Below are 8,577 nucleotides of genomic sequence, written 5' to 3'. Positions count from 1 at the left end.
CAGAGCAGGCAGAAGGACCAAGGTACACTGCTGAGGGGAGCAGTGGGCAGCAGGAGAGGTCTGCGCGCCATGTGGGACCCTCTTCCGGTGGCCAGGGAGCAACCAGGGATCAAACGGGTGCTGCAGAGGCTGTGGGCAGCTTCATAACCCAGTGCTCAACCCCTGGGCCACCGGGGAGGCCCAGTTTTTGTTGTTGTTATTTTTTTTTTTTTTAATATGTGCTGTTCTCACTGGTGTCAGATGGTGTCTCATTGTGGTTTTGATTTGCGTTTCCCTGATTACAATTGATGTTGAACATTTTTTCATATGCTATTTGGCCATCTGCATTTCCTCTTTGGAGAAGTTTCTTTTGAGCACTTCTGCCCTTTTTTTTGACTGGATTATTTTTTGTTTTTTGTGGGTCTCATCAGTTCTTTGTAGATTTTTGTGATCAGTTCTTTATCATTAGTGTTGGGTGCAAAAATGTTCTCCCAGTCGGTGGGATTTCTCTTTGTTTTGACTTTTGTCTCTTTTGCTAAGCCTCTTTTTTTAACTTTTTTAAAATATTTATTGATTTATGCATATAAGAGTTGGGGTACAGGGCAGAGATGCAGGGGTGGGGGTGAGCGGATTCACCAGGGACAGAGCAGGGAATAGAACTGGCAGACAGGCTGATATATACCATTGAGGGGAGCAGTGGGCGAGACAGGAGAGGTCTGCTTTGCCATGTGAGTTACTCCCTGGCTGGCTGGAATAGAACTCCTGTCCCCAAGGCTGTGGATTGCTTCATAGTGTGTTGCTTAACTCCCTGCACCACTTGGCAGGACCCTAGGCCTCTTACTAACAGCAAAGACCATCATTTGGAAGGTTGTTATGAGCAAAGACCCCCACAAACAGATGTTTTCTGGTCTGTGACCTAGCAAGAGGCCTGTGGTGGTCTGACAAGCACCCCTGGCAGACATGCAGTTCAAGAAGTCTGTCTCTCCACACGTGGGGTGCTATTCACCCTGAGGGCACAATGAAATGTTGCCGGTACAGGCCAAAGCCAGACCCCAGGGAGTCACCAGCACCACCCAGGTCAGAAGGCCAAAGGCAAACATGGACTTGAATCGGGCATGATTCAAGGGGGCGAGACACTAAGGAAAGCCGGTGGACACTAGTGAATGCAAGATTCTGAGGTCTTGGAGGGGGGGAGGGACTTCAGGGGGAGTAACAACACCCCAAGCTGCGGGCATCAGGAAAGGGAGCCAGTGAACAGGCCCTAAACTCCCCAAGGCTGCTCCACAGACTGGAATACACAGCACACGCTAGTGGAGTCTAACACCATGACGGTAGTCTGTCAGTGTGCTGGTGGGCTCCTCTGACTCATGAGGGGCAGACAAGGTGAAGCTCATTTCCTAGCTGGGGGGGCAGTGATGGGTAATGACCTGCAACGATGCGTGGAAAATAGCCCGGAGGTTTTCTGGAAGGGATGCAGCTGCCAACAGCCCACAGATATGTGTGTGAACCCTTAGCAACTTAGTTCCTGGGCTTAAGACAGAGGAGGCCCTGCAGCTGCCACGGCACCCACCATATGAGGGGTCAACAGATGCTCAAGGCTGCCGGACTTACTGCCCACACCCCCAGGAAAGCTTCCCTGGGGGCGCCCAGCTGCAGGTCAGTCAGCTGTACTTCCTCCCCACACCCTCAGAAAAGCTCCCTGGGGACCTCCAGATGCAGGTTTGCCATGCCTGCACCTCCATGATCTCCAGGAGAAACCTTGTTGTCCAGGTTATTGACAGTGTTTTCCAGGTGGGCCAGGAGGCCTGACCAAGATGGCAGCAGGTTCACCACTTTGTCCAGGTCCCCGATGAACATCCAGAACTTGTCATACTCGTTGGTCTTGCAGAAGTCTTGTGGTGGCCTCCACCGCCTCCCCAAGCATGTAGTTGGCCTGGTTGTCCTCCAGCAGGTTCTTGCTGGCCTCCCAGAACACCTCTAGCTTGTGGCTGAGGCTCTCAATGAGCTCCTGCTGTGGGGACAGGGTGGGACTCAAGAGTGCTGCTCCAGAGGGGACAACAGCACCTGTCTCCAGGGCAGACGAGGCAACACATGGATGGCAGCACACTGTTCATCCCTGTGGGACCCATTTGGGGTGAAGGGAGTGTTTGGGGAGGTAAGCAGGGCTGCCAATACCAGTCAGGTGGGAGAAGCAGGGAGCAGTGGGACAGATCCAAGATCTGTGAAATTTGTCTCAGTCCTGCTCTACAGATCATCGGCAGCTGGCACATATGCATCTACATTAAAGCTTGGATAGGAGCAGTGACACTGGCACTGGTGGCGGTGATTCTGTCCCTACCTTGAGCTCACAGCCACCTGCTCTTTAGTCCTTGACCCTTCTCTGAGCTTCCCTTGCTTGGCCACACAGACATCCAGCCACTGGTCTCTGCAGCTTATCTGACATCCCACACCACATCCTCTCCACTCGCTGGGCCCTGCCTGGCCAGCCGGCACACTCACAGGGCTGCCCTCCGGGCATTCCATCTCCCTGTCCAATCATCCTTTCATCTGTGCTTCCTCCACCATCACCCTCCTGCTCTCTCTATCACTTCACCTGGTTTTCACTTTTGTACCACCAACAGGTTACATTAGGGTTGGCAAACATATGCTGCAAAGGGCCAAGTAGGAAATAGTTTTGACTTGAAAGGCTGCATTGTCACCATTGCAGTGACATTGCTGTGCTGCTGTGGCCAAAGCCAGGAGACACCATCTGCCCATGAACCGATGTGTCTGAATAACCCTTTATTTGCAATGACAGATGACCAGATATGGCTCCCGGGCTGCAGCTTGCTGACTGGTGTGTGTACATGTCTGTCTTGTGAGGATGCCAACCTCCCTGGGATGGAAGAGTACTATCCAGCTTCTTCCATTGTGGGGACACAGTGCCTGGGGCAAAAGCAGAGGGTAAAGCCCTGCATGGTGGATCCCCTCCTCCTCACCCCTGGAAGGGAAGTGCCATTCACTTGTTGGCATTTCTGCTGCCCCACTCTCTTCACTGACAGGTTGTGGTCCAAGTCACTTACTGAGTCCTCTTCAAGGCTCCTGCTGCTCCCGCAGGTCCTTCATCTTGATCAACAGTTTAGCCTTGGGGTCTGATGTGCTGTAATAGGCGGAACTGATGAGCAGTGGCATGAAAGCAGGCGTGCTTGGCTCTTCCTGGGACAGAACCCCAGGTGTGACAGATGTCCCAACCCTCCCAGGTCATGGCAGTGCCAAAGAAATGCCCTGGGCCTATCACATGTTACAGGCTCAGGACAAGACACTCAAGCCCAGGCGGCTCCGGTGTTGAACCCAGAGCACAACCCACTTCCCTCCACTTCTTCCTTGTGAGATAGCTGGGCTGTGCCTCCCACCCCACAAGCCAAGGCAGAGACTGTGGCTCAGCCAGAGGCCGTAACTCCTCTGGAAGTTGTCAGGAAGAAGCAGTGGCATCGTGTGGAGACACAGACTAGAATCCGCAAACCTGCAACACTGCAGCCAAGCACAGGCACTGCAGTGTAATAGCCTCCTTGAAGGAGTTGAGGGTTGCTGCAGACCAGCTTATGGCAAAATGTCATGTCAGGAGTCCCTGAAAGGAGGAGACGGCTTAGGTGAAGTGAAAGGGGCTGAGGGGAAGGGGATGAGGTAGTTAGGAGACACTGACACTGGATGAGGTGCATGTATCTTCTACTGAAGGACTCAGCAGCTTTTTATTTATTCATTTTTGCAAGCAGTGAGATTACATCATAATGTGCATGTAAGCAAAGCAGAAACAATCAGTGCATTCTTTTCCCATAGACTTTTGGCTGCTACGTGCTCTCAGCAAGAAGGCAACCTTCAAGGTTAATAGATAAAAAACTAAGCCTTACAAAAAAAAACTCATTATTTCAGCTAAACAATTACTCAAGACAGTTGATAGCTGTCAGTACACTCCTATCAGCTAAAGCCTAAGCATCCAAATACTCTTCTATTCAAATGGCCTTCAGCCAGAGACCAGCTGCATCTCAGCTATCTCTGAACTTTTTCTACCGAGAAACTCCTTAACACAGTTAACTTCATTTGAATACTTTCATAAGAAACTTCAAAAAAAAAAAAAAGAAGGACTTATTATAATCATTGTCCTGGATTGCTTGTCAGGCATATTCATGTATAACAAATACTTTCCCATTGTCAGGCAGGCCAAATTTACAGTGTTTAATTTTTAAGCAGATAATTCTCAGTGGCATGTGCTTATAATATTATTATACATATACTTTATTGCCCAATGTATTTTCTGAGAAACTTTTTCTCAAATGACCAAGAACAAAAAAACAAAGGGACGTTAAATTTTCAGCCCCACAGTGTGAGGCTCTTTGAACTTCAGCCCCACGGTGTGAGGCCCTTTTTCTTAGCTGCTTGCCAGTGTCTTACCTGGATGGGGCAGCAAGGCCCCCTGCAGCACAGTGTGTGTTTGAAAATTGTTGGCTAGGTACTCACAGAGAAAGTGGGAGTCATCACAATAGCGAACAGAGTAATGGCTGGTTTGGGGAATACCAATCTGCTGGATACCAAACAGACCAGAGCATTTAAACACTGTCAAGATGGAGCTGCCTCCTGGGGAAGTGTTGCTCCCTGCCCCGGGGTCCTGTCATGCACCTGATGTCTGTTCCTCAAGCCACTGTGCCTCCTAGGCAGTGAGATCTGACTCAGGACAATCCCCAATAGCCCCCGGGAGTTCCTTCCAGAGGACTGAAATGCCCTCGAATGTCTCATTTTTTTAAAATTTATGCCTACAAGAGATGGGGTACAGGGCAGACATATGGGATGTGAGAGGACTCACCAGAGACAGAGTGGGGAGCCAAACAGGCAGACTGACTCAAATAATCTGAGAGGAGAGCAGTGGCCGAGGAAGGAGAGGTCTGTGGCGCCATGTGCATAGCTCCCTGACGGGGGATTGAACTCCTGCTCCAGTGGCTGCCAATAGCTTCATAGTGCTGAGACGTAACTCTTGCGCCACCAGGGAAGCCCCTGAATGTCTTCTTCCTGTAACAGAAACTCAAAATTTAGCATCCAGAGACCCACGGTGCCTGTTAGGTATTAAAACCGGACACCACACACAGACAGAAATGAGTTAGCTGCAGTTCGGTTCAGCTAAACCTCGGTGCCTTAGGTCATCTGCAGTCATGTCTAACATGTGGCACCCTATGCACAAAGAGCCTCCAGTAGGACTTGAGCTGAGAACCAGGGATGGGAGAGGACAAGCCAAGACCTGAGCCAGGAGCAGAGTCTCAGTCAGCTGCTGTCCCAGATCAATCCCGGGTCCTGCCCTGCCAGACACTTCATCTCCTGACAGCACATTCCAGGGGTTTCCGTTCCCTGCACTGCACTCAGCACTGAACTGCATTTAGCTTTATAGCCCCACAACAACTTGTGACCAAGCTTGTCTTCAGCCCATTTTTTTTTCCTGAACCCCTCCCCTCTTGCCATAAAACCACATGTTGCTACTTATTATCCCAGTTGATTAGAATTCAGGACAGAAAAGTTCAAAAATGAGAATGTGAGGCTCTGTGGGGCTTACAAGCAACTGACTATTGGGTAGGTAGTGAGGATAGTGTGTGTCTAGTGCATTGTCAACGTGTCTGCGTTGTGTGTATCTGTGTGTATCTGTGTGTGTCTGTGTGTATGGTTGTCTTTTTCGTGCTTTCAATGATAAAGGCAATGGTGACAGCAGGACCTAGAAATAGAAAAAGCCATGACTTAAGGACTTTGCCAGCAAAAGTATCTAAGTGCCATGCCAGGGAGCACACACTCCTGGGAGCACCCCTCCTAGAAGACACACACTCCTGGGGAGCACAACATCCTGCCCTGCCCTTTGGTGTCCCTGGAATCACAGGACCCTGACTTTATGCTCTGGCCCCCACACTTCTGAACACAGTTGGCTGCTCGTCACCCAACCCTGGCTCTGAGCCCTGTGTCTTCCCAACTACAGCCACCACTTAGGTGGTGACTTAGGATACAGCATCTGACCCCAGGGTTGCACTGTTCCTGCCTCTTCCACTCCCATTCCCAACCCCAAGCTGTCAGCATCTTTCAAGAAGGCTCCACCCTGCAATACTCTAAACAACACTAAATGTGCTCATGGCTTTCTGTGCCTGAGAGCACACTTTCCTAGGAGGCACACACTCCTGAGAGAAAACACTCCAGGAAGACACACATTCCTGGGATGCATATACTCCTGTGGAGTACACTCTCCTGAAAAAAAAACATCTTACTGGAAGAGACACACTGCTGGAAAGCACATGCTCCTGGGAGCACAGCCTCCTGAGAGCACACATTGCTGGGAGACACACTTGCTGGGAGATACACGCTCCTGGGCACACAGGCCTGGGAGCTCACCCTCCCTTGATCCTTCAGGGAGCTCACACTGTTGGGAGCACATGGGAGGGGTGGGGCAGACACACAAAGGGAACTGTAAGCTGTAGCCACATTCCAGAGTCCAGTTACTGACTGGGTGGTTCTGTTCCTTGTCACACTGAACACGCTAATGACAAGTTCCCAGGGAGAGAGCTGCCCCTGCCCCTCAGGAGGGAGGAGAGCAAGCAGGCTACAGGCCGCCCTTCAGTGCCCCTGGCTACACTGTCCTCATTGCACTGGGCGCTGGCTTAAGAAACACGGAGGTGACTGCTCTGTAACAGGACTCCTTGCAAAATACAAGAACCCGGAGGTGAGGCACGATGCCATGTCTGTAGCACAGATAGTTGTGATCCAGCAGAAGCCACGGTCAGGCCACTAAACCACACATGAAATAAAATTCCATCATGACTGCCATCATTCTCATTTGCATGCCCGATCTCATCTGGAGAGAGCCAGACCTGTAGCTAAACACTGTTTAGCTATCAGAGGTGGCACTTTCCTGGCCAGATTCCATCTGCTTCTGTCCAGCCCTGTGACATCCCAGGACTCACAGGGCAACAATTTTCTTCTCTGGACCCCACACTTCTCAACACAGCTGGCTGCTTGTCACCCAACCCTGGCCCTGAGCCCTGTATCTCCTCCCCACAGCCACTGCTGACTCGGGACACAGAGCTCTGACCCCTGCTTGCACTGCTTCCAGCCTTCCCATCCCCATTCCCATGCCCAGGCTGTCAGCCCCTCCCAAGAATGTTCCACATTGCAACATTGTAGACCTCACACAAATGTATTTTGTGCATGGTTTATTTATTTTTTTATTTTTATAGAGGCATGTTTATTTATTAGTTTGTTTGTTTGTTTATACATGCACTGGGTACAGGCAGAATCGTGGGAGGGTGAGAGAATTCACCAGAGCCAGAGCGGGGAGCAGAGCAGGCAGAAGGACCGAAGCACACTGCCGAGGGGAGCAGCGGGCGGCAGGAGAGGTCTGCGCGCCATGTGGGACCCTCCTCCGGTGGCCAGGGAGCAGTCGGGGATCGAACCGGCGTTGCAAAGAGAGGGAGCTTCGCAACCCAGCACTCAACCGCTGCGCCACCGGGGAGGCCCTATTTTGTGCATGGACATTCCAATGTCACTAAACATTCCTGCACCTGCTCTGAAATGACTCACTGCGTCTTTGTGAAAAGCATTACCATTCAGCTTCTGAGGGCAAGAGGGGAAACAGCAACATCTTCTGGAAGGCTCTAAGCCCATTTGCATTGTGATTCTGGGGTCCCTGAAGGCACCAGCCATAGCTGGCCAGGCCCTCACTAGGTGGTCATTTCTAATCACTGTGCTGTGTCCCAGCTAGGTGACACGCAGAGCAATGGTGGCTCCCTGAGACGCACCACCTCTCTCATCCAGGAGCTTAACCCAGGGGAGGGGGCCATGGTAGGCCAAGGAGATACAGGCAGAGATCTCTGGAGAGGGCCAGGGACAGCTGATGTCAGCACACAGGCCCACATCTGCCACGGCCCTTGGCTCAGGGTGCAGAGGCACAGGGACATTGTGATTCTGTGGGGGGGCTAAGGGCCCTCCTTGTGGGGTGGAGCTTGGAAAAAAACCCAACCTTTCTTTCTTTTCTTTCTTTTTTTTTTTTTTTAAATGATCAGTATTCTTTTTTTAAATTTTTATTTATACAAGCACTGAGTACTGTCAGAAGTGCAGGAGGGTTAGAGAATTCACCCGAGTCAAAGTGGAGAGGAGAGCAGGCAGGTAGATGAAATACACTGCTGAAGGGAGCAGTGGACTGCAGGAGAGGTCTGCGTGCCATGTGGGACCCTTGCCCTGTGGCTGGGGATTGAACTGGCACTGCAGAGGCTACGAGCAGCCCAGTGCTCAACAGCTGAGCCACCAGAGGAGGCCCAAAACTCAACCTTTCTTGTCATGGCCTGCTGGTTTCCACCTAAGATGAGGGCTTGGGTTGTGGGGGGAAAAGCCACACCTGAAGGGTGGCTCTGAACAGGACGGTGCCCCAGGAGGGGCTCTGCAGTGACAGTATTCAGAAGCCTACCTCCACCAGCGTGGGCATGAACAGCAGTGACAGTGTGTCCTGTACAATTATTTCTCAGAAATCAGACGGCTTAGCTGCCAAGAGGCCTGGCAGGGCAGTCACAAGTCACTGGCCAGAGTGTCTGCAGCCAGTGAACA

The 8,577-nt window shown here is 51.3% G+C and overlaps 1 pseudogene; it reads right to left on the bottom strand.

The window, feature by feature from the left end:
* Positions 1-1,665: 1,665 nt before the first annotated feature.
* The window catches only part of LOC119250820 (protein Shroom2-like), a 36,338-nt pseudogene continuing 29,426 nt past the window's right edge, over positions 1,666-8,577 (bottom strand).

This window comes from Talpa occidentalis, unplaced genomic scaffold (assembly GCF_014898055.3).
Source record: "Talpa occidentalis isolate TD23 unplaced genomic scaffold, MPIMG_talOcc4v2.1 talOcc4.18, whole genome shotgun sequence".
NCBI lineage: Eukaryota > Metazoa > Chordata > Mammalia > Eulipotyphla > Talpidae > Talpa > Talpa occidentalis.
Note: the sequence above shows the minus strand (reverse complement) of the source record. Positions and strands in the feature narration are given on the sequence as shown.